The following is a 27,941-nucleotide window of genomic DNA, read 5'->3' as shown; positions in this document are numbered from 1 at the left end:
CTCTGTGGATTTGTCAATTTCAAGTATGTCATAGGGACAAAATCATACAATGTTTGTCTTTCTGTGACTGACTTATTTCACTTAACGTAATATTTTCAAGGTTCATTCATGATGAAGCATGTTTCAAAGCGTCATTCCTTTTTATGGTTTTTGTGTGGCTATACTTATCCAGTCACCTGTTGATGCATTTGGGGTGGTTTCCACCTCTTGGCTATTGTGAATAATGCTACTATGAACATGGTTGTAAAAAGCTCTCTCAGAGTCCTTGTTTTCAATTCTTTTGGGGATATACCCAGAAGTGGGATTGTTGATCATATGGCAATTCTATGTTTAATTTTTTGAGGAATCACCTTACTGTTTTCCATAGCAGCTGCAACATTTTGCATTCCAATCAGCAATGCACAAGCGTTCCTATTTCTCTACATTCTCACCAGCACCTTTCTGTTTCTTGTAGCCAGCCAAATGAGTGTGAGGTAGTATCTCATTATGATTTTGATTTGAATTTCCCTAATGATTAGTGGAACTGATCATCTTTTCATGTGCTTATTGGTCATTTGAATATCTTTGGAGAACTGTCTAGTCAAGTCTTCGGCTCATTTTTGAGTTGGGTTGTTGTGGGGTTTTTTGTTTTATTTTGGTGGCGTTGAGTCATCCATGCATCTTTACTCTGAATTACAGATAATCAGGAATTTTTCGGAGACTCTTAGGTCATCATTTATGTTCATAACAAGGACCTGGGTTAGCTGCAGTGGCTTTCTGAACCAGCTAAACAGTATGTATAGTGCTTTTGTGTAAAGTGTGTTTTATTGCATTTGTGATATCTTAGAATCCATAGTTCTCATGAAATTTTCATTCATTTATCATGCTTGTACATTGCGATGTACCAGACACTGTGCTGCAGGCATTAAAGGAGTATGACGTGATCCCTGCCCTTAAGGAGCTGCTGGGAAGAAGCAGTTGCAATCAAAATGGCATGTGCACGTTTTCTGAACCAGAGATCTTGGCGTATACTCTAAAGAGAATTTTTGGTGCACGAGGCTGGGCTGTGAGGCGTGCTGGGAAAGGGGATAATGCAGGCTCAGAAGGAAGCTAAGGAAAGAATCAGCACAGAAACATCAGGAAAGATGAGTGGGGGGGCAGTCCCTGGTATCTATCTTCTTATCCAGAAACTGTCATGATGGCGTGTTTGCATCCCTCCCTCCATCACGCACAGGTGCCTGTCCCCCTTTGTAGCTGCTCTGGGCTTCAAGTCTGGTGCAGACTTTTAAGGGAGTGACGGGGTGTAGGGATGCAAAGTAGGACTTGAAGGGGAGTCTCTGACCTGACTTATTGGTGCTGCTTCAGGACAGGGGGTTTCTTTTCTCCAGGAGAACACTGCGTGGAAAGAGGTGTGGTCCCACATTGGGACGGGGCAGGCTCTTCCCAGCGTTGCTGGGTTCTTGGCCATCATCCACTAAGACCGTGGACAGCCTTGCTCCTCCTCTGCCTCCTGCCACCTCTATACTTTGACTGGCAAGGTAGCACCAATTCTTTTCTCAGATGGTGCCGTCCAATGACAGTGTCTTTGTGACTTTGACAGCGGGAAGCCAGGTACCATTCTGTAGCCAGGGGCTTGTCATACCAGCTCCTAGTGGAGCTAATTCTAGAATCTAGCAGGCAGCACCAAATCTTGTTTTCTAGGATGTCAGGGCCCAAAAGTATGCCATTCCTCACTCACTAGAATCCAAACTCAGTGTGGACCTTGGTTCAGTGCTATACGCCTCCTAATGCCTGGCACATCATGCCTGCTTAACATGTGTGTGTTGAGTGGGTGAAGCAGTGAGTCCGTGTCTGCCTCCTTGGCATCTCCTTGAAGTCTTACAGACCTGGGTTTGGGTCCTGGCTCTGCCAGGTGCCCTGGGTAAGTGAAGTCACCTCTGAGAGCCTCCGTTGCCTCCCCTGTGAAATGGGGCAGCAATCCCAGGAGCCTCACCCAGAGCCTGACACATCCCTTCCCTCTTCTTCTCCACCAGGGGCCAGACCGGACTCCCCTGAAGTGATTGCCCAGCCACTAACCCCGTGAGCCTTTTATCACAGTTTTTTGCCGAATCTCCCACCTGGGCTGGAATCCTACCGCTCATTTGTGCTTCTCCTGGGGACAGTGAACACCTTTCTGGCTCCACTCACAGGGCGGTGGGGAGGCCTTCTGGTCAAGAGTCCTGGAATTGGAAGGGACAGAGCCAGGCACGCACGGCTCAAAGCCTCGCCCCGATAACAGAGGCTCCCAGATGGGAGTTGGGGGCGGGGTGCGGTGTGAGAGGCCAGAGCGTCCCGACCTGCTGACCTGCTCTCGTGGCCGCAAGGCGGGGATTTCTTCAGCGTGCCTTCTCACAGCCGCCTGCCCTATTCAGGGTAGACCCGGGGGGTGGCCCCTTTCCACAGTCTGGGGATGACAGAGGGCACGTGGGTGAGATAGCTGGAGGGCACGCGTGTCATCCCGTCAGAGGCACTGTGGGTGGGCAGAGAAGTCAGGAGGACCTTTCGGGGGAGAGGGTGTCAGCGGGGCCCTGAGAATGGTGGGGAGCTGACGGGACGAGGAAGGGCAGGGCCCTTTCAGGTTGGAGCAGGGAGGACGGGAATGGGGAGAGGCGTGCCGCCCACAGAAACGCGGGGACAGGTGAGCCCAGCCCAGAGGAGACAATGTGTCCATCTGTTCAGCCAGTGAGGCAACAATGGTGTGTGTGAGCACCCGTCTGCACCTGGCCCTGCCCGGGGCGGGGGATCAAAGGTGGGCGGGACACTGTGTGTGTCCCCACCCCGGGAGCTGGGTGAGCTCCTAGTGGGTGCTGCGTGCCCTTGCGGGGGGCGGGGAGGGCAGGAAGCAGAGCTGCTTCTCGTCTCAAACGCAGTGCCCTGCTGGCCTCTCCCGCTGCGATGGCCTCAGCCTCCGCCTGAGAGGGCCTGTGAGCTCCGGCCCCGAAACGCAGGCCTCAGGGTTGTCGCTTGCTGAAGCCAGGAGGGCCCTGAGAGGCAATTCGTGCCCAGAGATTACAAATTTTGGAGAGCAGCTGACCCCTGTGCTCCTTCCATCTGAAGGTGCCAAGACCCCACCCCAGAGGCTCTGATTTGTAGGTCCTAGGCGGAGCTGCATTTTTAACAAGCTTCCAAGTGACTCTTCGGTGGTTCTCAGCCTTGTGCATACGGAGAGGCCCTGGGGAGTTTAAAACACCAGTGCCCAGGCCCCATCCTTGGAGAGTCAGGTTCAACTGGTCTGAGGTTGGGATCTGGACGCTGGTGGTTTTAAGAGATCCTGCAGTGATGTAACGTGGGTTGGTACCCACAGGACTCATGTTTGAGGACCACCAACTTATCCAAATATCGCACATTAGTCAGAGTTCTCCAGAGAAGCAGAGCCAACAGTGTGTGTGTGTGTGTGTGTGTGTGTGTGTGTGTGTGTACAGAGAGCAAGAAGGGGAGGTTTATTTCAAGGAATTGGCTCATGTCATTGTGAGAGTTGGCAAGTTCAAAATCTGCAGGTCAGGCCCGCAGGCTGGAGACCCAGGTTAAAGCTGATTTGCAGTTCAGGCCTGAAGTAAGTCTGAAGGCAGAACTTCCTCCTCCCCTGGGGATCCCAGTCTCTTTTCTCTTAGGGTCTTGAACTGACTGGATGAGGCCCACACTTATTATGGAGGGTCATCTGCTTTACTCAGAATCTACTGATGTAAATGTTAATCTCATCTAAAAAATACTGCCTAGACTGATCTATCTAGACTGGTGTGTGAACAAATATCTGGAAGCTGGGGCCTAGACAAGTTGACACACCTCAGCTGAACCATCACCCACCTCATTTTGCAAAGACAGGAACTAAGGCCCAGAGAAACAGAGCAACTTATCCGGGGCCCAATACCTGGTTCTTCCATTGCTGTTTTATTTGTCATAGACTCAGCCATCGTCAAACCTTGAAGCGACCGTGAAGTTAGTTCAGCTCGCTCACTGACAGGGGAAGCTGTGAGTCAACGGGGCCGACCACCCTTTCCGGGTCATGCATTTTGCCAGAGGGGAGCTGGATCTTAATCCCAAGACATCAAATGCCCTGCAGCTGCTCCTTCCTCCCCTCCCAGTTGCAGCATAGTAAGATAGTGAAGAGAAAGACATCCCTGTCACCATGTAGATGAGCCCTGCCTCTCTCCCCAGGCCCCAGCCCGAAGACTCCCTCTTCAAGATCTTGGGAACCGGGAGGGGACAGTGTATACCGACACCACCTCTCAGTAGGGGGAGGGTCGGGAGGCCCCCCAGTGGTTGCTGGCTTCTTGCATTTATGCCCAGGCCCCGCCACTATCTATAATTTTGTGGCTGCTTCATTTGTGTTCGGGTTTACACACTAATGCATCCACAGAGACGGTCTCTGCACCCCACCTCTTGTTCAGCATTAAATATGGCTTGTGAAGCGGAATTTGCTTCCAATCAAAGCCCAGTTGTGGTGGTTCGTCTTGTATGTCACCCTCATCCCTGGTCCTAAGGGCTTCAGAGCACCCACGTCAGTGGGGTGTGCAGGCCCTCTGAGATATGCACGTGATGTTGGCCAGAGACTGTGATCCAGCTGGGGTCTGGATGCAGCAGGCTGTGGGCAGATGGAGGACTCCAGGGACAGGGCAGAAAGCCAGGGCTGGCAGGGCCACGGGCGCCACTGGGCCAGGCCCCAGGGACATCCTGCAGTAATCATGGGGGCTCAAGAGGTGCACAGCATGGAAACTGAAGATTCCGCTGGCCAGGAGATGATGCCTGGCCAGCAGATGAAGGGAGAGCAGACTCTGCCTGCTGGAGACAGGAGACCCTCAAAGGCAGGGCTGCCTTACCCAGAAAGCTTCCATACGGGGCTGGTTTCAGGGAGAAGAAGGGGGCAGAAAACAGAGCCACAAGTCCTGATGCTGAGTTAGCTCCAGGGTTGCGTGGTTAGTCGCTTCAGTCGTGCCTGACTCTCTGCGACCCCATGGACCATGGCCCACCAGGCTCCTCTGTCCATGGGATTCTGCAGGCAAGAACACCGGAGTGGGTTGCCATTTCCTTCTCCAAACTCCAGGGGTGAGGGATGGATGAAAAAATGGGCTCTCCCCACCTGCCCTCCTCATGTGACTACAGAAAGCTGGAGTCTGAATAACACCACTTCTCAGAGCCCTGGGCAGGAAGCTATGTTCTATGGTAGGGGCGGCCCATAGGCTGGGGGCCCAGGGACCCAGGCAAGGCCCCTGCTACCCCTGTGACCTCAAGGAGGCTGGCTCTAGTTGGAGCTGGGCCAGGAGGTCAGCCTCCAGACTCCTGTCCCGAGGGCTCTGTCCTCTGTTTCAGAGCTTTCCAACATGCCACCCAATACCGGCTCCTCAGCCCTCCCATCGGGTCCTGACTCCCACAAAGGCTTTCACAGTGGGGACCTCCTCCAACCAAAAAGGCATGTCAGATCTTGACAGTTGACATCTTTGACCAGGGAGTCCTCTTTGGGGTGGAGAAAGGGAGGATAGTTAGTAATACCCTCAGGAAGCCGGGATTATGAGCCACCCACTGTGGCTTTTGCCTCTCTATAAATTAGACTGTCCCCTACCCTTTCCCTTAGCCCCTTAGTCGCTTCCCCTTGCTCCCATTCATTCCCTTCTCCTAGAGAGACCACCCCCACCCTTATTCCCCCTTCCTCTCCCTGTTTCTATCACCGTTCTTCCCCTTCCCGATAACTTGCATGGCCAGTGGTGTGGATGGTGGACTCAAGGCCCGAGGGTAAGGTGCCCTGGATCCTCCATGGGGGTGGGCAGTTGGCCTGAGGAGCTCACATGTACTGCTCTTGAGCTAATCCAGAAATCCTTGAAAACTTGGGTGCAGGATAAAAAAGAGCTCCTCTTTAAAATCTGCCCTGGTGGGAATTCCCAGTGGTGGGAGTGGCAAGCTGGGTAGCATCATTTCAGGCTGGGAGAAGAGAGGTACGTTGGGGTGTTGAGAGCTTAGTAAGGTGCCCTCCAATCACCCCATCACAGCAGCTACCCACGTGTGGGGCCAGTCCTTCTTCTGCTTCCCAGGAGATTGGGGCCGCCTTCTCATCCCTCATGGCCATATTGTTCAAATTTCCAAGATAATTACCCAGCCTTGTCTTGACAGTGACTCAGAAAGACCTGCTGAAGAGGACTGGATTACCAGAGATAAATATCACTACTGTCACCATCCTTATTAATGAACATTTAAGAACCTGTCACTCACAAAATACCATGAAAGTTCTGGGCTGTATGGAAAAAAAAAATAGTTTGACATGATTATGCTCTGGAGACCCTTACCTTCCAGTCCTATAGGCTATAGTTTTCTCAAAATCTACAAAATGAGGGTGTTAAACCAAGTAATCCCACAGCCCTGTGTAACTCTAAATCTGACTCTGCTCAGTGGCGTCACTGAACCCTGGACCTCAGCTGGCCATGGCGAGTGGCCATTCGCTTATTTATGTGACCCATATTGCTGCCTCTCCCCCTTTCTCTCTTCTCCCTTGGCTCTCTTTTCTCCTTGTCTTGATTTCATTAACTTGTAATCCCCTGCTTCTTCCCATCTTCATCACATCTGTCTCCTCCCCTTCTGCCCCTCCATGCTCCTTCAGAGCTAGAGGCAGAGGGCTGCCCCCTCTCAGGGTTGCCAGGGTTGAACAATCCACAGGGACAACAGGAATTCTTTCTCAGCGTTGACTGGGGCAGGGCCTCTCAAGGGTGTTGGTCAGGACTGTAAGCCCTGCATACTGTGTCTCGGGAAACTGAATCACATGATCACAAAAGGCAGTGGAGGTGGGAGGTTTATACAGAAGCTGGAGATCCTCTAAGTGAGCTACCATCCCACTCTGCTCAGACCCAGGGGATTCCCAGAATATGGGGCTTTCAAATTCTTAAACCAGGAAACTCTTGAGAAAACCAAGATTAATTGGTCTCACCTTGGGCTTTGGGTGGTGGGAAGCAAGGAGGGCAACCTGCAAGGTGAGGTTGGTATGTTATAATCCTTTCTGGGGTCCTGGCAGACAGAGTCACAGACTCCTGCCCACAGCAGAGAGCTGAGCAGGGATGGCAAAACAAGGATGCCCTGTGCCCGCTGTGGTTCCCAGTGCCAGAACCAGCACCCTGGTGTGGCTAGGAGAGCAAGCTGCATTGTCTGCCTAGGAAGATGTCTTTCCCCCTCTCTGGGCCTCAGCATCCTCAACTATAGAAGATCCCACCCAGCCCCAACATCCTAGAAGCCATCTTAAGATGTATGCAAACAGAATTCCCAGTTCCTTCCACCATTATCCCAACTGTTGGTTGTTGGATGCTCTCACATGGAGCCTTTAGAATGGAGCAGACCGCTGACTCACTGCACGTCCCGAGACTTGGGACTTTACCACTCCTGGCTCAGTCTCCTCATAGGAAAATGGGAGCAGATATAACCCGCTCACAGGGTCATTGGAAGGATTCGGTGAGGTAATACATATACAAGAGCCCACTCATGACCTGGCACATAGTAGGTGTGGAAGTGGTGCATGAAATTAAAACTGCTCCATGTGTCTAACTTGCTCAGGGCTCAGGGGCTCTGTGGGTGAGGTGAGATGTGAGGTTTAGACATCATTGACCAGAGTGGAATCCTTTGTGATGGATGCTCCCAGCTCACCCAGCTCCTCCTGGGTGAGGAGGGGAGGGAATGTCTCCCAGGGATGAAACCTCTTCACAGGCCTTAATCGGACACTCTCCTCACCTTTCAAACTGTGAATACTCAGGAACAAAAAGGGGTGTCTCACAGTTGGCTGTGCTTGTTATGTTTTGAGGTTATAGCAATTGTGAAGCAGGATTGTGCTGAAGATTTTTAGAGGAAATTCTCCTTATCCTGATCCATAAATTGTTTAATCAGAAGAAATAAGACTCTCTCATTTTCCCCTTGGGAATTTAATTCATGCAGTTTTCTGGCTTAGCATTTTGCTCTCCTTGGCTGCATGTGAGCACAGGGGCACAGTGTATGGCCGGGTGACGCTGCTAGAAGGGCCAGGCTTACCCAGCACTTGCTGCTTACTGAGAGCTTTGTTATTTATGTTCCTGGGTCATCTCTTCCTCAGGAAAGTCAAGGCGATGCTGACCACTTCAAGATGACAAGGCCCATGGGTGTTCAGTGAGTCACTCGACAAACATGCCCGATGCCTGCTGGTGTGAAGCTCCATACTCTATCCTGTGCTGGGTAGAGAGGAGCAAACCATTTTTACTGCCAAGGAACTCACATTCCAGCCCTGGGGGGTGGGGAGCTCATCTTTTTAAAGATGAGGATCCCTTTCTGAAGCTCAAAGCATTTCGTGGACCTCTGCCTGGCTCCACCTGGCTCCTATGATTCAGTAATGTTTTTATGTGTCTTGGGGTTGAATCTGTCATAATCCCATCTGCTCGCATTTGAAAACTGGCCAAATGTGTATGTGTGCAAAATAGTTTTGCTCAACATACTCATGGAGTAGGGGCTTCTTATGTGTCTGAAGACCCTCTGCCCTCATCTCCAACAGCCTGAGGGGCTTAATTAATGAATGTTGGAGGGAGACTGGGGGCTCAGACTGTTGGAGAAGGTGAGGACCTCCCTGACAAAGGAAGGGAGGAAGCCACGGGCTCCAAGGTTGGAGAGCATAGAGCGGCGGCCTCTGTTACAGACCATGGTGAATGTCGGGGCGAAGAGAAAAAGGAAGGGATGGGACTTCCTGGGGGATATAAGTAATCCAGCTTTTGTCAGCATTTGTCCATTGTCCATTTTAGGAAGGCTTCGTCACTACCCTTCTTTCTGATGAGCTTTGCATCAGGAGACACGTTGTTCCTTTTACAATTTTAATAACCGAAGCTTTGTAAATTGCCAATAGACATTTCCAAGGGGTCCTGCTCTCCTCCCTGGGTGAACAGTCCCTCCACCTGTGGAGGCCAGAGCAGGGTCACACTCCTGTCCCTACCTTGTCCAGTCCCACTCCAGCCCCTCCTAACGCCGTGGCTGCTTGGTCAGCACCTTTCAGGCACCTGGGATTGGACTGGGGACATGCTTCTCTCCATTCCTGGCAGCCCCCTTGCCCCATGGGTTATGGGGATTCCACAGCACCCGCTGTGGTCTCTCTACCCTTATCCTGACCCCACACTCAGCACCTCACATCCAAGTGGCTTCTCCCTCCTCTCCCCCAGGTTGATCACAGTTACACCCACTTTCCAGCTGCATCTCTACGTGGTCAGAGCTGGAAGAGAGGGAGGGCAAGTGCCTAACCTCAGGAGGAGGTGGTGCCTGGGCCAGATCCGAAAGGATGAGCTGAGTTAGCCCACTAAAGGTCGGGAGGCAGGGGGCACTGAGGAAGTTGACAGGCAGCAAGGCTTCAGCAGCAGGGACAAGGTGGTGGAAGCCGGGCGTGCTGGCTCTGGTTGTTGGAGGCAGGCAGGAGGCAAGGTAGGCAGGGCCCACATGGTGGATCCTGGCACCTGTACTGGGAGCTGGTGGCGAGAATCGATTCACTTCTGAATAAGCGACAGCAGGAATGGAGAGGAGAGCACAGGTGATGAAGATGGTGCGGGGAGAGCACGTGATGTTGGGAGCAGGGGATCGAGAGAGAGAGAGATTGAGACATGGTCCCAGCCCAGGTCTGGACCAGAGTGTCTGGCGGTGGCAGCAGGCAGAGGATGGACTCCCGGGTTCCTGCTCAGTCAGCTCCTGACTCTTCTCTCTTCCAATGACTACAGCCTATTTGTTTGTTTCTTCCCCCTTGTGCTTCCCCCGCTGGCATGAACTCCCCAGAAAAGCTAAAAATGCATCTCATCTGACCCAAATCAGAGGGTGGATGAGCTGGGGCTTTATTACACACTGGTTAAAACGGGTCTTGTGGGAGAGGATGGGCTCCGTTATAATTGTATCTTTGGTCACCTCCACCCACCCAGCCAAGAAATTGGTGGGGCTGCCTCTGTTTAGACACCATTTTACAAAAGGGCTCCCCTCCTCCCTTCAGCTCTTTTGGGTTAGTCTTGAAAACTCAGCCCACTGGCCTGGGAAAGAGATGGGAAGAGGGAGGGAGTGGAGGAAGGGTCTTGTCCTCCCACCCGGCTCCTGCAGGGAGAAAAGAGCCTGGGCGGGTTTGGAGATGTGTCTCTGGAGTCTGGGGCAGCAGCTCCAGAGAGACTGGGGTGGGAGTGGGGCTTCTTAAAAGCAGTAGCAGCAACTCCCTTGGCAGTATTCCTCTTTATGATTCTCGAACTTCTAAATGAGGCGTACCGTCTATTTAGAATTGAGCATCAGAAGTGGGGGCTGTTACTCCAGCTTTGAAAGGAATATTTTTGGAAAGGGTGTGGAGCCAGCATTCAGTGGCATTAGTAAGAAGTAACAGCCCTTTCCAGGTCCCCCTCCCGCTCAGTCCCTCTGGGAGACCCCTGGGGTGAATCATGACTGTGACTCACCATGGAACACTCGGGACTGTTCACGAGTGCTCCCACGTGGATGCTCCAGTGTGAGCGTGAGCTGTGGATCTCAGGTGGTGGGTTTGCAGGTATTCTGTGCAAGTTGAGTTGTTTGCATGCTTATAAGGCTACTAGTCAAGCAGGAAAAATTGTGTATTCATGTCCTGTGGCCTTTCAGTTACATACTCACCTTCTCTTCGCAAATAGGAAGTCAGAAAATGATTGTTGGTCTCACCCTTTGTTCTCAGACCTCACTAGGCATAATGGGAGATATGGGGGAATTATAAACCACATATGTTTCTTGTTTCTTGAGGAAGCAAGATTATATAAGATTAAACAACACTGTGTGTGTATGTATGCGCTCTCAATCACTCCATAGTGTCCAACTCTTGGCAGCCTTATGGACTGTAGCCCCCCAGGTTCCTCTGTCCATGGGATTTCCCAGGCAAGGATACTGGGGCGGGTTGCCATTTCTTTTTCCAGGTGATCTTGCTAACCTAGGGATCGACCCGTGTCTTCTGCGTCTTCTGAATTGGCAGGCGGATTCTTTACCACTGAGTCACCTGGGAAGCCCAAATAAGATTATATGTGAAAAGCAGTAAAGACAATAAATGGGCAAGGGCCAGGGATAAGGTCCTAACTCCTGAGGGGTGGGGGGTGGTGAGAGGAATGTATGTTAGTCAGCTGTTGCTGTGTAACAAAAATGCTCCCAAACTTCAGCAGCTTAAAATGACACTAAACACTTATTCTCGTGGTTTTATGGTCAGAAATTCAAAAGCAGCTTAGCTGGGGAGATCTGGCCCAGGTTTCCCAGGAAGTTATAGTCAAGACACTGCCTGACTGGGATCACGTTAACTTTGATTGGGATTGAAAGACCTGCCTCCAAGATGGCTCACTCAGCCATCAACAACTTGGAGCTGGTTGTTGGTGAGGTCAGTTCCTCCTCACTTAGACCCCTCCATAGGCTGCTTCTGTATCTCCCAGCATCAGCAGGAGTACCCAGAGAAAGCAGGGCAAAAGTGGCAATGTCTCTCATCACTTAGTTTTGGAAATCTCACATCATCACTTCCCTGGCCACACCAACCAACCCTGACAGAAGGTGGGAGGGAATTCACAAGGTTTGAATACCAGAAAGTGAGATTCTTTGGGGGCCATCCTGACATATAATGAAATAAATGGAAATGGGAGCAGGGGAGCAAGAGAGAAAGAGAGAGGGAGACGCGGTCTCAACCCAGGTCTGGACCAGGATCAGGAGGGCTTTAGGTTTGCCTTAGGTGACAGACGAAGGGTATTAGGCAAGAAGTGAGACTCAACCATAGTCTTGAAGAGACTGTTGGCAAAGAGACATGGACCTGGAGGTGTGGCAGCTTAAAGCAGCAGGCACAAGGCTGGAATGAGCATGGTGTGTTTGGAGGGCAACACAGAAGCCAGCTTTAAAGAGAGATTCCATGTCAGAGAGCACTGGGAAATAAAGTCAAGACCAGACGACGGAAGCCTAGGATGGGCAGACTGGAATGGAGGGATCTCTTAAATAAAGGGAGTCATCAAGAGTTCTGCAGTGCAGAAATGACCAGATCCAGGTCGGGAGGCTCAGCCTCTTCCTGTCTGGGTGCCTTGAATGAGTCCCTTTAATCCTTTAGAGCTCAATAGTCACACCTGTAAAATGGGAATGATGAATGCGTTAATAACTGTGTAATAGGTGTTGACTGGAAAGCAGTCAGGTTTTGATTATCATGAGGATCATCATTTGCAACCAGACCTTCCCAAGGTTCTTGAAGTTCAGAAGGTGCCGAAACAACCTCCTGGCTCCTTCTCCCTATGTTCTCTGTTGCTATATGACAAATGCTGGACTAACCAGAGTACACCTCCTGAGGCTGAAACTACGGGCTCTTCTACTGTTAGAAAATCCACCCCTCTGTATAGCCTGCCTTTCTAGCCACAGGAACCGTGCTGTGTCATAGGCAGATTCTAGTCAGACTGTAGGCCACTCCTAATATCCTACAATTGTATCCTACAGGACTCGATGGCAGCCAAAGCCTGTTCTCATTCAGTTCTTATCTGATCCTCACAACCACCTGCGGGGTAGATGGCCCAGTGTCATTAACTCCATTTTACAGACAGAAAAACAGATCAGTTAGTTGAAAGGCCCCAGAACAAATCAGTAGTGATCAGACATTACAAAAAATCCCAGAGAGTTTGGGAGTTTTGTGAAAGAAAGGAGAGCATTTAATCATTCAACATTTTTAGTAATGGCTTTAATATTCAAATACCACCCAAGAGTACATATAGGAAAATAAATTACCTTCTACCCCTCACTGGAAGCTCTCCAATACCATCTCAGAAAGAACTAGTACCCAGTTTTTAATGTGTCTTTCTAAAGATAACCCATGCATCTACCAAAAAATATGTATTTGGGTCATCTTTTTCTTTCCAAACATGGTAACAAATCACACTCTATGTTGCAGTTGAATCTTAGAGCTGTTCTCCATACATCCACATACAGATATGTCTCATTCTTTTTAATGGTTGCATAGTACTCCATGGTGTATCCAGCTAGCGCTCCATTGATGAACATTGATGCTTCCAGTCTTTGGCTATAGGAACAACACTTCAGGGATTAGCTTTGTACCTACGTTAGTCACATGTGATAATGAAACCAATATTTATAAGGGAAATTTCTTGATCATCAGAGTTAAAATCTCTCTGTAATCTTTATATCTTTAATCCTGAGTGATGCTGAACATTTTTCACATATTTAAAAGCTAGAAGGAAATGGCAACCCACTCCAGTGTTCTTGCCTGGAGAATCCCAGGGACGGGGGAGCCTGGTGGGCTACTGTCTATAGGGTCGCACAGAGTCGGACACAACTGAAGCGACTTAGCAGCAGTAACAGCAGTATTTCTTTTTCTGTGATCACCTTGTTTTTTTTTTTTATTAGCTAAAACAGTTTTTGCAATTTTCCAGCAAGGTATAGGTCCTTTCCTGATTTAATATAAGCTTTTGCTATAAAGGAGATTAGTTCTCATCATATGTTTTGCAAATATTTTTTCCCAGCTTATTCATTTCTTACTTAGAAGAGCACTTCCCTTTGAGATGATGAAACAATTTTATGATTTTTTTCAGGATTCTTTTTAAAAATTCTAAAATTGTTGCTGTACCCATCATTTACTGTGGTATAAGGAGTGGGGAAGGGGTCTGAATTTTGTTTCATTTGTTTCCTACATGATTGGCCAGTTGTCCCCATCCTATTTATTGAAAAATCCATCTTAAAATAAAATAGAAATCCCACCTTTACTATTTGCTAAGTTCACATGTATATAAATTTGTGTGAGTCTGTTTATGGGCATCTTCTTGATCTGTCTCTCTGTTCATGATCCAGTATCAAATATTCTATTTTTATGACTTTATAATGTGTTTTCATATCTGGTAAGGCTGGTCCCCTTGCTCCCATTAGTCATCTGTTTTAGAAATCTCTTGGCTATTAAGTGCCTATTTTTCCATGTGAACTTTAGAGTTAGCTTATCTAATTTCAATAGAAATTCTGCTTGATATTTTTATTGGGACCATATTGCATTGATTGAACTATTTAGGGGGGAACTGGCGTGTTTACAGTATTATAGCTCCCTATCTGAATGCAACTATACTTTCTGTTTAAAGAGTGCTTCAGTCATGTTTTAAAACTCTCTTTGTATGGACCTTGCACATTTCTTATGAGCTTATTCTTAGGTGTTATATCTATTTTCTTTGCCAAGTAAATGGGATCCTCTATGTTTTTGAGCTTGTCCATTGTTTGTATAGGAAAGTATCCAGTAATATCCTCTGCAAATAATGATGTTTCAACCAACTCTTTTCTAACTCTTTAACCTTGTATTTCTTCAACATTTTTGATCTTGAGACTTCAAAGAGGGACCAGACTTCCGAGATATTGCTGAGCCTGTTCTGGGGCTTTTTTTGGCTTTTGGGGGGGTGGGGACTGAGGGATGGGGGAGGGATGGGTGATTCTTGTCCCTTGAGAATATTTTCACTGTTATTTATAGTAGCGTGGGGACCAAAACTCTCAGCACAAATGGATGATGAACGGTGGTGGTCAGGTGGTGGGAGATGGGGGATGGGATAGTTAACTTTGTAAGGTGCGGACAGTCAGACACCCTCCCCAGAGGGTGTGAAAGCGTCCTGCCCTTGGTGCCGGCTGGGGCTTGTGGACTTGTGGGACACACTTGTGGCTGAGCCACTGTGGTGGAGGGAAGGACAGCTCTCATCCCCTGAAATGTGCCCTGGAGAAACCGACACAAGGGAGGCTGGACTGTGCTCAAAAGCAGGTGTTTGCTGTACACGCTCAAGGAGTCCCTCCATCACAGCTGCCTGGTGCTGAGATTCTGCCCAGACCTCCACCTATTGGCTCCCACATCCCCAGTTGTAGGACCCAGCCCACACCGGGTTCCCTCTTGGTCCGTATTTCTCCTTAATATTTTGCTATGGGTTATTCTTGTTTGTGTGTGTGTGCGTGTGTGTGTGTGTGTTAGTCACTCAGTTGTGTCCGACTCTTTGCAATCCCATGGACTGTACCCTGCCAGGTTCCTTGGTCCATGGAATTCTCCAGGCAAGAATACTGAAGGGGGGTGCCATTCCCTTCTCCAGAGGATCTTCCCAACCCAGGGATTGAACCTGCGTCTCCTGCCTCTCCTGCATCGGCAGGTGGATTTTTACTGTCTGAGCCACCAGGGAAAATTCTGGGTTATTCTTACTGGTCAGGAAAGCCAGAAGCCCCTCAAAATTAGATGCAAGGTCTTGTTCAGAGCCCCGCACAGCATGAAGCCCCAGTCAAGATGTGGCGAGTGGTCAGTGTTTGTGAATTGATTCCCATTCTGTGAGTAAACCACTTGAGACAGAAGAGTTTCCACTCACATCCTAATTGCCCTTTCTTTGGAGACGGCTCCTGGAACCCAGCAGCCGTCAGTTGTGCAGTGGGCAAGCGGGAAAATTACAGCCGAGGAGGGACTGGGCTCAAGTGTAAATAAGAAAAGGAAATGCTTGGACTTTCTCAGTGCAATAAAAGTTCTATATAATAATATTATATGGAACTGTGCAATTACGCCCGAAAATTGCAAGCTTCCAGTTTGTCCTCCCAGCCAAATGCCAGGCGGTTCTCGTGGCGGATGGCGTCTGGGCTTGGAAGAAAAGTGCAAGTTTTGAGGCAAATCTGAGGTTTCACTTCCTTTGGAAAACACAGGCAGGGGTGGGATCGGGAGGCCATCCGGCTGGGCCGCTTATCCGGGTCTTATCTCCAAACTGAGGTGAACAGGGCACAGAGGTTGAGGTGTCTCATAAGAGCTGAGGCGTAACTAGGACATCTTACACCTGGACGAAGCCTGGGAGAGTGATCTTGCCCTCCTCTGCCCTCGGCCCCCTCGCCCCGGAGCTTCTCCCCACCCGGTCCCCCTCCTCCGGCGGGGTTTGGAGCAGGCAGAGGGGCAGAGGTGTGGCTCTGAGCAATGGGTCAGAAGATACCCAATCCTAGCCAGTTTCCGGCCACCCTGCCCTGCCCTGCCAGGACTGCCTTTTGCTGACCCCTCCTCAGACACAGCGCCAAGCAGATTTCTGCCCCCATCCAGACACTTCCCTGACTTCCTTCCCCCGGCCTCTTACACAGGGCTGCGGTGCGTCTGAGGTCTCCTCTCCCTGCCATCGCTTCCTCAGTAGAGTCCCCGCCCTGACCCCAACAGAGCCTCTGCCCCTCAGCCCCGCCCTGAGGGGCCCTGTCCTCACCTCTGGGCCAGTTCTGAACTCAGCTTCTTTCTCTCCCACTTTTCTGTGAGTTCTTTAGGAATTCCATCCATCCCGTTTGTCTCTGTTTCTCCAGCCCCAAATGGGTAAACTCTGCTTAGGAAATCTGGGACCCAATGGCTTGGGTTCGAATCCCAACCCTGTTTCAGTTTCTCCGTTTGAAAATGGGTTTTGCAGGGTAAAGACAAAAAGAACCTGCCTGCAATGCAGGAGAGCCAAGTTTGATCCCTGAGTGGGGAAGATCCCCTGGAGAAGGAAATGGCCACCCACTCCAGTATTCTTGCTTGGAGAATCCCATGTAGCCTGGAAGGCTACAAAGAGTCACAAAGAGTCATGGGGTCACAAAGAGTCAGACACAACTGAGCAACTATCAAGTGAAAGAATCTACGTACTGTATTTAGGTCAACGACTCACACCAAGCGAAACACCCAGCACTCGAGGTACGTCTCCATGGCTAGTTTAATCTCCGTGGCTAGGGCCATTCAGGTAGCTGGAGGAATCTCAGAAGCAACCCTCTGTCTCCATATGGCACAGCTCTGGCAAGCTGGGTGCCTGTCTGTCTCCCACGCTCCCCACACAGGGCCTCTAGGATTGTTTGTAATGAATGAGGGCACATACTGGGGAAGCAACTTCCAGACCCTGCCCTGGCCACTGCCCTGGCCAACTTCCAGACTCCATGCCTGTCCCTGGCCACTGTCTGAGAGCTGGGAGGATAAACCCAGCGCGGGCCTCCTCGCCCTTCTTTCAGGGCGTGGAGAGGGAACTTATTATACATCTTTGATCAACTGGTCACGTGTCCATCATCCTGCCTGGTGTGGTCAAATACTAATCCCCTCCTGACCTTGCAGATAGAACACTTGTCCTCTGAAAGCCCAGTGTGCGTGCATAGTTATTTCCCTGTATAACCTGGCAGCGTCTCTGAGACACCTGGGGTGAGGTTGAGGGTGTGGGGGACTGAATCAGGAAGTTTACAGTGTGGTACAGCAGTCCCAAGACTGCAGAAGCTGAACTGTTCATGCCCTCAGAATCCAGAGATCCACCCTGGAACCTAAAGACTGAAGTGGGTCAGCTGGAGGATGCCATAGCACCAGCAAGGGACCTTCACAGCCTCCTGGTCTCACATAAAAGAAGCTCAGAAAGGGCGTGTGGCCAATCCAAGGTCACCAAGAACTCAGCTGCAGGGCAGAGATGAATTGTCAGTGCAGACTGGAATTGTACCTCCTCTCCCAAAGCATTGTCGCCCCCTCTGCCAACTGCACACCTGGGCATGTCTCAGCACCTCCTCTTCAGGCCCTTTCCCAGAACAGAGCTCTGGCCCTCTCTCCTGGAGCGGCTTCCTTTCTCCCACCATCAAGTTCCCTGGTTCGGCAGCAATAGGCAAAGTACAGGGAGCCCTGAGTGCGCGGGTCAAGGTAGCCTGAAGGCAGGGCGAGCTCCAGCAGGCCAACTGTGCAGCCACTTCGGTGCCTTTTAAAAGAAACACTAAAATATATCCCCAGGAAGGGCTCAAATAAGTGGGGACTCTTAACCTGCTCCAAGCACAACTCCTTAAATAACCCACACAATCTAAACCATTCCCACTCCTCTGCAGGAGATAGCCCCTTTGGGCAGAAATGCGAAGAAAATAGGGCTCCCAGGGGGCTCCTGTGTGGCCCCTGCCTCCCCACCCCCTGGGAGCTCGTGGCTGTGGGGAGCACAGCCCACCAGTCTTCCAGCAGGGACGCCTGGAGAAGGCATCAGAGGCAGCTGGGATTCTGAAATTCAGTAACCCGGGGCCGAGTGCTGTTTATGGGAAACAAGTGATTTATTTTATTATCCAAATTTTCAGCGGTTTAATAAGGTTTAATAAGCCTCCCAAGGAGTTTTCTGGCTCGGGAAATCGCCTGTAGTAAACACAAGTAGTAAATCCTTTATTCCGAACGTAAAGAGGTGTGCAGTATTTCTTAAAAGAAAACAAGTCTTTCCCCTCCACCTCGCCTGCCTCTCTCTCTAATAGATAAAAGATGAATAAATGATTAAAGAACAACCGTTTGAAGGGATACCACTTACTTGTCCAGCCCAGACTCCCATGGCCAACCCAGGCAGCGCAGGGGTCCCTCCCCACGGCAGCTTCGGGTGGTCTCAGCCCCCACAGCCTTGCTCCAGGCCACGCTGCCCTTAGACAATCCAGCCCAAGGGGCACAGCAGGAGTACCCCCAAGAGTATGGCCTCAGGGAGTATGTGAGCTCTGCAGTGTTATTGCTGGACTTTGTCACTTGACCTCACTTCCCTTTTGTTCCTTGGTCTGTAAAATGGGTATCGTACAGGCTTCACTGCCACCATGAAGATGAAAGTGCTTTGAAAAGTAGTAGTAGTAGTGAAAGTCACCCAGTCATGTCTGACTCCTGCAACCCCATGGACTGTAGCCCACTAGGCTCCTCTGTCCCTGGGATTCTCCAGGCAAGAATACTGGAGTGGGTTGCCACTTCCTTCTCCAGGGGATCTTCCCGACCCAGGGATCGAACCCAAGTCTCCTGCATTGCAGGCAGATTCTTTACCAATTGAGCTATGAGGGAAGCCCCACTTTGAAAAGTAACAGGCTCTAAGCCACCCCTTGAGGGAGGGAACGGGACAGAGGCCCCAGCACGTCCACTTGGAGTTCACCTAGATGCTGTGAAGAACAGGTTCCTCTGAAAGTGGGAGTGTTAGTCACTCAGCCATGTCTGACCATTTGTGGCCCCATGGACTGTAGCCCGCCAGGCTCCTCTGTCTGTGGAATCCTCCAGGCAAGAATATTGGACTGCATCACCATTCCCTTCTTTCACTTTCACGGGATGCTGTGAAGAGCAGGTTCCTCTAGGGGGAGATTAAACAGCTCGGACACTCGGGTGCCCCAGCCCCACCCTCGGGACCAAAGCCCATGAGGACAGCTGCCCCTCGCGGTTTGTCGCCCATCACTCCAGCTGCCCTCTGGGGTACCCCCAAGTCTGTCCTGAGTGTGTCTCATCCCTATACAAACGTGGCTCGTGTCCTCCCTCCAAACTCCCACGGGGCTCCTAGGCTTTGTTCTGATAAAAACCAAACCCGTGTGGGATGTGGAGGGGTACTGATGGTGAGGGTGGGGGTGAAAAGAGAGATGCCACAGGAGACAGTGGGCAGGGCATGGGTGACAAGTTAGGGGGTCTGTGGTCTCTATCACTTCCTGACCTTATTCTGTGACCCTGGGTGGGTCATTTCACCAGCACAAGCTTAGGTTTCTCACCAGCACATGGGCCAAATAATTCCTTCTGTACCAGGGGATCCTAAGAAAATGTATAGAGGAAAGTGGGTATGCCCCGCAAACACGCAGCATGGTATGTCAGGGGCTTTGGACAGCAGTAAGGCAGGGACTCGAATATCTGGTCTCAGGAGCAAAAGCTCAGGCCCCCCAGGAATCGGGATGTGGGGAGAACCCCTCTGTGTGGGGTCAGGAACACAGGAGTGCCTGCCTGCCGGGCTGGTTCTGCCCTTTCACATGGTGTCGTATGAGTGGAGGGGTCAGGCATTGCGGGGGTTGGGGGGAGGTGGTAAGCAGGCAGAGAATGAGGGAACACGACCATGTGTGGCAGAGAGGGCCTGCATTCCAGCTGTCAGAGAGCATCTGGCACGGCCGTCACCGTTGGCAGAGGAGGGAGACCCAGAGCTCATTTCACAGAAACCAGGCAGCTCCAAGCCCTGGGCCCAAGGCTGAGCTGGGGACTGCGGGCTCCAGGCATGTCTTGGCAGGGTGGCAGAGCAGGTGGGGCAGCCCTCTGCTGGAGGTGCTCTGGGAGGCGGGCCGCAGGCTGGAAGTTGAGGAGGCCCTGCCCAACCTTCCAGCCCACATGTCTGGCCCCAGCCTCTGGGGTATTCCAGGCCCGAGGGGTGTGGCTGCCCTGCTTAGGGGAACTGCCAAGGGCAGGGTAGGGTGCGCCCAGCAGGGCTCCATGGGGCCTGCCAGCTTCTTGGGCCAGGCCTCCCTGCCCTTCCCCTGCCCTGGCCCACCAGCCCCGGGCAGGTTTCTGTGCCTATACGGACCACAGAGATGCTAAGAACCTGCTCAGAGGAGGCAGCCAGCTGCTACCTAGCCTCATTCCAAAATCTGGAAAAGAATCCACATGCCTTCTCTGCCCCTGCAGAGCCCCACCCTTGCCCTCCTGGAGACACTGATTCTGCCAGGCCCGGGCAGGGAAGGGGCTAGAGGCTGGAGGTGTGGGATGGGGATACTCCCAGGGCAGAAAGAGCCTGCCAGCTGGGGCCAGTTCGCCATGGGGATTTGGCAGATGGAAACATCACTCTGGGCCCCAGATTTGCTGACCTGAGCATGATTCAAGGAGGTGCTGGATTTGTGCATCACAACAATAGAATTGTCCTGAAAGTCACATCACTGAGGCAACCATGGAGGACAGGAAAGAGATGGGACTGGAGTAGAAATCAAGCTGTGTGACTTGGGGCAAGTGACTCAGCCCCTCTGATCCCCATCAGATGGGAATCGTAATAAGAATGAAATGAACAGATAGAAATACTTTATGAATGATAGGGTTCTGTTCAAATAACAGGTGTCCCTAAGGCAGAGGACTGGGGCTGCCCACCACCTTTTGTAGCGACTTCCCTGGTGGCTCAGACAGTAAAGCGTCTGCCTACAATGCAGGAATGAAAGTGAAAGTGAAGTCGCTCAGTCGTGTCGGACTCTTTGTGACCCCGTGGACTGTAGCATATCAGGCTCCTCCGACCATGGGATTTTCCAGGCAAGAGTGCTGGAGTGGATTGCCATTTCCTTCTCCAGGGGATCTTCCCGACCCAGGAATCGAACCCGGGTCTCCCGCATTGCAGGCAGACGCTTTACCGTCTGAGCCACCAGGGAAGCCCCGGGTTCAATCTCTGGGTTGGGAAGATCTCCTGGAGAAGGAAATGGCAACCCACTCCATTATTCTTGCCTGGATAATCCCATGGACGGAGGAGCCTGGCAGGCTATAGTCCATGGGGTTGCAAAGAGTTGGACACGACTGAGTGACTTCACTTTCTTTCTTTTCTTACCACCTTTTGTGACTTTAAACCTCTCCCTACCATGTATTTGAACCAACCTCGTTCATTCAGCATCTCCCATGTTCCTGCTTGATAATGATACAGACATATAAGAGACAAACTCTGCCCCGGAGCAGATGAGAGCCATACAATCACTTCCCCAGTTCCCAGATAAGCAAACTTGAGAGCACCAGGAGTATATACAAAATTGACCCATCCCTGCATTTCATGTTCCTAGTAAAGCCAGCCCTAGAACATGGGGCACCTACCAGCCAGGCAGCCCTACACATGGCTGGGGGCACAAGCTTGGGCATCAAAGCATCTGTCTCTAGTTCTAGCTCTGATACTAATGTGCTGTGTGACCTTGGGCATCAGCTCCTCTCTGTGCCTCATTTTCTTTATCTGTAAAATAGGCATGAAGTTTCTACCTGCCTTGCCTGCCTCTTTGGGTTAGGAGTCCATGAGACAGGACATATGGAAGGACCATGGATGATTATGATGTCCTCCACATGGGAGGGTAGCCCTGGGAGTGTCTTTGGGAGAGGTGATTAAACAGTGTGATCTCTGCAAAACTATACAGAAAGCAAATTAGGTTCTGGTATGAGCCCATCTCCCTCTGCCGAGACCCCTGTTAGGACTCTGTTCCCTCCTGGACTTCATAATTGCCAGCAGTGGTTGAGCACCTCCTCTGTCCCAGCAGCACTGACCTCATTTGATCAGTCCAGCCACTCTGTGGGGCGGACATTATTATCATCCCCATGATCAGATAAAGAAATTGAGCTCAGGAGGGTGATACTAAGTACCCGAGGCCAGGAAGTAGACCAGGACATCTGAAAGCAGGGTCCTCACTCTCCACCTCCCATCAGAAACCCCCTGTGGTCAGATGGCCATCAGCCAAGTTCAGACACATGCTGGTTGGGAGCAAGTTCTTGTGAGAGCCTGCTCGGTACCCAGGTTCAACACACTTTCAGAGGGGACTCAAGAGATCCAAAGTTTTCCAAATCCAAATGCTGTGGGGCTGGTCCTTTCTGCCTCTCTGCCCAACGAAATCCTCTCTATCCTTCACAGCTCAGAAAGGGCCCCTCCTGCAAACCTGCTTGGATCCCTCAGCCCACAGGGGTCTGCTATATCCCTGTCCTTATTTCTCATGTGCCCTCAGTCCTGAGTCCCCCAGGCCTCCATGGGTCTCAGGCCCCTGCTGCACACCCCTAAGCTCTATCTCTGATTAAATCTCTAAACCTCTGACAGGTAGGGTCCCAACCCTCACCCCCATATGGACTGTGTAGGAACAGCATGGCAAAGAGGAATGAACATGAGCTTTGGTGCCAAATGCAGCCAAGTTCAAATCTTGGCTTAGACACTGTGTCTGCCATTGGGCAAGTCACTCACCCTCTCCATACTCTTTGCCGCTAAATTGGAGGTGATGATAAAAATGTGTACCTTTCAGGACTGTGTTGGGTGAAGGAGGATTAGAGGTTCAATGGCAGACATGTTACAGGCACTTGATTAATGGTAGCTGGTACTGATTGTTACTAGAAATGTTGGCTTGCTTGCTTGAATGATGGGGTTATTAGAATAGGACACAAATGAAAAACAAAAATTCAAGTCACACTCAAAAAATTAGTTCTGGAGGACTTCTAGAGGCAGGTTTTTCAATGCATTTCTGTAAGTCCAAGGCCCTCTCTCTCCAAAGGCTCCACCTCCATCTCTTCTCCATTCCTCTCATAGGAGCAGACCCTCCCCTTCTTTTGCTGGTGAGTTGAGGGCGTGATGAAGCTCCCTGTAGTAGAAGGGGGCAGGTAGAGTACCTGAGGCAAGTGATATTCTCATGCTGTAACTGAATAAACTTAGGCCAGAGCTAAGAAATGCTGCCCTTGCCAGACAAGCTATGTGGACACACCTTGGCTTCTAGAACCTTCCACTGAGGGCACAGGCCCAGGGGAGGCTGTGGTGGGCTTCACATCCTCTGGAATGGGGACCACACCTGTGCCCTTCCTCCATTTTCAAGCACCTCTTTCCCCCTTTCTGTCCTCTGCCTTTACTTCTGGGCTCTATATTTTTTCTAGCCCCTTCCTACAAGCCTCTCCTAACTGTTAAAGAGGTTTGGTTTTGCTTTTCGTGTGTGTGTGATTTTCTTTCCTGAGCGTGTTATTCTTGGAGACAGAGCACCTTCACTGGGCCATGGGAGGGCGGGCCTGGTGGGAAGGGGGGCTGGACGTTGCATTCCTTCTGGAACACTGCTGTCTGCAGACCCTCCAGGCATGGGACTCTCAGGGTCACCAGGGAAGCTTCTAGAGTGCAGGGCGGGGGTACTTCTCCCCCAAAAGTCAATAAAACAGCAAGCCACAGCCCCCATTCCCCTGCTACCTCCTGCCAGGAAAAACAGCCCCCCCTCCCAGCTCTCTGGTTACTTCTGTTCCTCCAGGAAAGGGACAAAGAGTCCAAACCATGCCACGGTGAGAAGTCCCTGCTGGACAGACCAGCCTTCAAGTCCAGAGTCACCCAGGCCTATCGCGCCCTCCTGGTGGCCAGATTCACTCTGTGCTTCTAGCTCCTCAAGGCCGTGTGTGCAGGTGCGCTAAATCACTGCAGTCGTGTCCAGCTCTTTGTGACCCATGGACTGTAGCCTCTCAGGCTCCTCTGTCTGTGGAATTCTCCAGGCAAGGCTACTGGAGTGGGTTGTCATGCCCTTCTCCAGGGGATCTTCCCAACCCAGGGATCAAACTCATGCCTCTTATGTCTCCAGCATTGGCAGGCAAGTTCTTTACCACTAGCACCACCTGGGAAGCCCCTCCTCACGGTCATGGCTCCAGTTACCAGATTTCCCCTGTTCATCCAATGACAAGATGAGAAAAAAGAAGCTCAGAGAGGTGATGGGGCCTCTCAAAGTCACACAGCTGTGGTTCCTGACCCTCAGGCCCTAGCACACCAGGCTCCAAAAGCATGGGAGGCAGGACATGTCAAGTCAGGATGGTGCGATCCATCCCTTGGAGCACTCGAGCAAGACCCTGACTACCCCCATCCCATCCAGTGGGTTCCCAACTCCTCTATTTAAGAACATGGGGATGAGTCTAAGGAATTGTGGGAATTTTTCCTGAAAAACATTTCAAAAACATTTTTGTCTTTAAATGAATAAGCCCTTGGCAAGCAAGAAAACTTGCTTGAAAGAACTAATTTCTTGAGGTCTTACTGATTTGGGCTTTTAACAGTTGAAGGGGTGTTTCATTCACAAATGGTGTTTTCAGAGGAAAAGGGTCCTCTGAGGGTCAGGACCCTGCTACCATTAGGGCATCTTTGTGGGAATTAGAAAAAGGTATCATTTTCTCAATACATCTACTTTCATCTATCAAACCAGTGTCATAATATACTGATTTTGTTCAGTTCAGTTCAGTTCAGTCACTCAGTCGTGTCTGACTCTTTGCAACCCCATGAATCACAGCACACCAGGCCTCCCTGTCCATCACCAGCTCCCGGAGTTCACTCAAACTCACGTCCATCGAGTCAGTGATGCCATCCAGCCATCTCATCCTCTGTCGTCCCCCTTTCCTCCTGCCCCCAATCCCTCCCAGCATCAGGGTCTTTTCCAATGAGTCAACTCTTCGCATGAGGTGGCCAAAGTACTGGAGTTTCAGCTTTAGCATCATTCCTTCCAAAGAACACCCAGGGCTGATCTCCTTTAGAATGGACTGGTTGGATCTCCTTGCAGTCCAAGGGACTCTCAAGAGTCTTCTCCAACACCACAGTTCAAAAGCATCAATTCTTCGGTGCTCAGCTTTCTTCACAGTCCAACTCACATCCATACGTGACCACTGGAAAAACCATAGCCTTGACTAGACGGACCTTAGTCGGCAAAGTAATGTTACTGCTTTCCAATATGCTGTCTAGGTTGGTCATAACTTTCCTTCCAAGGAGGAAGCATCTTTTAATTTCATGGCTGCAATCACCATTTGCAGTGATTTTGGAGCCCCGAAAAATAAACTCTGACACTGTTTCCACTGTTTCCCCTGTTTCCCCATCTATTTTCCATGAAGTGATGGGAGCAGATGCCATGATCTTAGTTTTCTGAATGTTGAGCTTTAAGACAACTTTTTCACTCTCCTCTTTCACTTTCAACAAGAGGCTTTTTAGTTCCTCTTCACTTTCTGCCATAAGGGTGGTATCATCTGCGTATCTGAGGTGATTGATATTTCTCCCAACAATCTTGATTCCAGCTTGTATTTCCTCCAGCCCAGCGTTTCTCATGATGTACTCTGCATATAAGTTAAATAAGCAGGGTGACAACATACAGCCTTGACGTACTCCTTTTCCTGTTTGGAACTAGTCTGTTGTCCCATATCCAGTTCTAACTGTTGCTTCCTGACCTGCATACAGGTTTCTCAAGAGGCAGATCAGGTGGTCTGGTAGTCCCATCTCTTTCAGAATTTTCCACAGTTTATTGTGATCCACACAGTCAAAAGCTTTGGCATAGTTAATAAAGCAGAAATAGATGTTTTTCTGGAACTCTGTTGCTTTTTCCATGATCCAGCGGATGTTGGCAATTTGATCTCTGGTTCCTCTGCCTTTTCTAAAACCAGCTTGAACATCAGGGAGTTCACAGTTCATGTATTGCTGAAGCCTGGCTTGGAGAATTTTGAGCATTACTTTACTAGCGTGTGAGATGAGTGCAATTGTGCGGTAGTTTGAGCATTATTTGGCATTGCCCTTCTTTGGGATTGGAATGAAAACTGATTTTGTTAGAAGATAGTATTTAACTGCCATTTCCAGAAAGCATCCTGATAAATATCACAGGTCTATAATGTCTATGAATAGTGAATAGTGCCTCTGGATAGCCTGTTGTATCATCTGTTATCTCCCTGGATTATTTATTATGTTATCTATTGGTGTATAACAAATTACTCTAAAGTTGAGCAACTGAAAACAAGAATAAACATTTACTATCTCCCAGTTTCTATGAGTCAGGAATTCAGAAGCAGCTTTGCTAAGTGGTTCTGAGTCAGTCTCTTTCATGAGGTTGCAGTCAGGATGTCAGGGGGCTGCTGTCATCTGAAGGCTTGACTGGGCCTCAATGACCCAGTCTCCTGGTGGTCACTCACACAGCTCAGCCCCTTGCCATGTGGTCCTTCCATAGAACTGTCCTGATGACATGGCAGCTGGCATCCCCTGGAGCAAGTGATCCCAGAGAGATCCAGGCAGACACAGCAATGTCTTTTATGATTTCGCCAGCATTTGGTGGTGTCACTTCTTGCTACTTTAGCCACTCTGATAGGTGTGTAGTGCTATCTTATTCCTCTTTGGTGGATCTTGCTCCACCTTTTTCATAGTTGTTATGTCCCTGTAAGCTCTTTTAGAGCAGGGCCCTGCTTGGTCTGCTCTCTGTGCATTCCCACACCCCAGGGCAGTGCCGCGTTCAGGAAGACACCCAATGACTATTCAGGCAATGAACACGTGGCCTGCAGGGCCTCTGGTCCTTTTTAAAAACAAGAGGAAAACAGCGAGACCTTTGCTCTAGGAAACGGCTTGAACACCTGCCCAGGTGGGATTGCTCAGGGAAGGCTAAGGCCCTCCATCACCCATAGAGAAGCAGGGAAGAGGGGGCGGAGCACCCAGCACCCTGACACCCCACTGGGTCCCTGGTGCCTCCAAGTCACTCGGGGCCCACATTGTGGGCCTGACACTTCTCCCTTGTCCCTTTCTGCTGCATCTGCCTTCTCAGGGCAGAAACATCCAGAAGATAAGTGTGTGGGAATTCCCAGAGCTCTTGCCACTGGGCCGTGGGGCTTCCTGGCTTTGTTTCCCTTTTTCTTTTCTCCCCACTGTAACTGCACCCAGGAAAGGGCCAGGCCTTGGCTAGTATTTATCTATGGGCCATGACCAAGCTTTGCCCAGAGTAGCAGAGCCCTCCCCATGCCCTGGCATTAAAAATTAGGGTGGCTTGTTGTCCACATTGACTCTGTTCTGCTCCCTGAAGGGAGGGGGTGCCTGCTGTCTTCTGCCCGGACCCCTCCTTCTGACCCCCCTCCCTCCTAGCAGCTATCACTGGCCACACTGTGTTTAATGTACAGATAATCCTGAAGTATCTCAGAAGAGGCTTCTCCCTCCAGGGAAATGTTTCCCTGAGAGTAACAGAATACTGACATGATAAATTAGCTAACAATGCACTTGAATTTAACACTGAATATAACTTGAATTTAACACTGAATATAAATATTTATCAAATGGCTCAAGATATACGTATGTAGGAGGTCACTGTTTTTTAAAAAAACCAAGAATGGCAAGTGAAGGAAAACCTCATCAACTAAGATGAAGCCAGAAGTTAAGGTCAGAAGGCAAAACACCTGCCATAAGGCCCCCCATTCCCTTCCAAAATAGGGGTCACAAAATTGGTTTAAGGTTTCTAGTAACTGTGTCAGTATGCTGCTGCTGCTGCTAAGTCGCTTCTGTTGTGTCCGTCTCTGTGCGACCCCGTAGACGGCAACCCACCAGGTTCCCCCGTCCCTGGGATTCTCCAGGCAAGAACACTGGAGTGGGTTGCCATTTCCTTCTCCAATGCATGAAAGTGAAAAGTGAAAGTGAAGTCGCTCAGTCGTGTCCGACTCTTCGAGATCCCATGGACTGCAGCCTACCAGGCTCCTCCATCCATGGGACTTTCCAGGCAAGAGTACTGGAGTGGGGTGCCATTGGTACGCTAGGGCTGTGACAACGAAGTACCACGGAGCAGGG

General features: G+C 50.4%; 1 protein-coding gene across 6 annotated transcripts in view; it reads left to right on the top strand.

Annotated features, from left to right (window-relative positions):
* Positions 1–27,941, top strand: part of ZBTB7C (zinc finger and BTB domain containing 7C) — a 382,426-nt gene that overhangs the window by 337,503 nt on the left and 16,982 nt on the right. The gene's annotated exons all lie outside the window — the stretch shown is intronic.

This window comes from Ovis aries, chromosome 23, assembly GCF_016772045.2.
Source record: "Ovis aries strain OAR_USU_Benz2616 breed Rambouillet chromosome 23, ARS-UI_Ramb_v3.0, whole genome shotgun sequence".
Taxonomy (NCBI): domain Eukaryota; kingdom Metazoa; phylum Chordata; class Mammalia; order Artiodactyla; family Bovidae; genus Ovis; species Ovis aries.
The sequence above is the reverse complement of the archived record's forward strand: the minus strand, read 5'-3'. Positions and strand labels throughout refer to the sequence as shown.